Genomic DNA, 1,638 nt, shown 5'->3' on the forward strand with positions numbered 1-1,638 from the left:
TCTGTAGAAAAAGTTATGGTTAAAACATTGAGCAAAGGTCAGAGCTGCCTAGTTCCAGCGTGAATTTTCGTTTTTACTGTTTTAATTTCATTTTAATTTTTCCGCATTCACCACGCAAACCTTTCATAAACCCCCCCTTCGAGTTTGACTTGATTCTGAACCGTAGTTGGTCCTTGAGAGACGACCTAGGGGTCACTCCCTAGCTATACTGCATTTCTTATTATGCAATCAAATTTGATTGGGCGGCGACACCCATCAAATTTTGGCGCCGTTGCCGGGGACCAACATTTCAGTATTGAGTCTTTTGTCTGTGTTATGTGTCTTGTGACTGTGTTTTGATGTGTTGTGATAGTCTTTATGTTGTCTTGTGTTGTTTCTGTGTTTTGAATTTTTGTGCTATTGTTTCACGATTACTGGGTGTTGTGATTTAGTGCATGACTCGAGGAAATTCTGGAACCATACCATCCTTTGATCCTGAGATTGATAGGACTTTTCATAGGTTAGCTAGGCATTTTAGGAATTTGTCTTTAGAGTCTGAGTTTGAGTTTGTTCCATTAGATATTGTGCATCCTACTACTGAGAACTCTGTGCATACTGCATCCACTGCATCTGTTGCATCTGCACTTGATTCTGATTCTAACTCTGTTGTTTTTCACACTGAGAACAATATGGCACAACCTCCACCTCGTGAGAGGACTTTTAGGTAGATGGATGCACCTGATTTCGATATCGAAAGCTTGTGCATCCAATATCCTGATGAGGATGTTCCATTTGTTCTCAAGACTGGACTGATCCATTTGTTGCCCAAGTTTCATGGCCTTGCAGGTGAGAGTCCACATAAGCATTTGAAGGAATTCCTGGTTGTCTGTTCCATGATGAAACCTCATGATGTTCCTCAAGAGCACATCTTCTTGAAGGCATTCCCTCATTCACTGGAAGGTGTTGCTAAAGATTGGTTGTACGCTTTGGCACCTAGATCCATTACTAGCTGGGATGATCTGAAGAGGATGTTCTTGGAGAAATTTTTCCCAGCATCCCGGACCACAGTTATCAGGAAAGACATCACTGGGATTAGGCAGCTTGGTGGAGAAAGCTTGTATGAGTATTGGGAGAGATTCAAGACACTGTGTGCAAGTTGTCCCCACCATCAGATACCTGAACAACTCCTTATCCAGTATTTCTATGAGGGTTTGAACAATATGGATAGGGGTATGCTTGATGCTGCCAGTGGAGGAGCTCTTGGAGACACTACACCTGCTGAGGCCAGGCATTTGATTGAGAAGATGGCTTCCAACTCCCAGCAGTTTAGCACCAGGAATGATGCCATTGTGGTGAGGGGCGTACATGATGTTGTTGCCCAGTCTTTATCTGCTATTGAAAGCAAGTTGGACAACAAGATTGAATCCCTTGCGAAGTTAGTGATAGAGTTGGCAACCAGCCAGAAACCTACAGCTTCATCCACATCTGTTGCACGACTATGTGCTGTTTGTACTTCTCGTGATCACTATACAGATGCTTGTCCTACTTTGCAACCATCAGCTGCCTCTGATGCGCCTCAAGCTTATGCTACTAACATCTACAACAACAGGCAGCCACAGCAGNAGAATTATGACTTGTCCAGCAACAGGTACAACCCAG

This window comes from Vigna radiata, unplaced genomic scaffold (genome assembly GCF_000741045.1).
Source record: "Vigna radiata var. radiata cultivar VC1973A unplaced genomic scaffold, Vradiata_ver6 scaffold_361, whole genome shotgun sequence".
Classification (NCBI taxonomy): domain Eukaryota; kingdom Viridiplantae; phylum Streptophyta; class Magnoliopsida; order Fabales; family Fabaceae; genus Vigna; species Vigna radiata.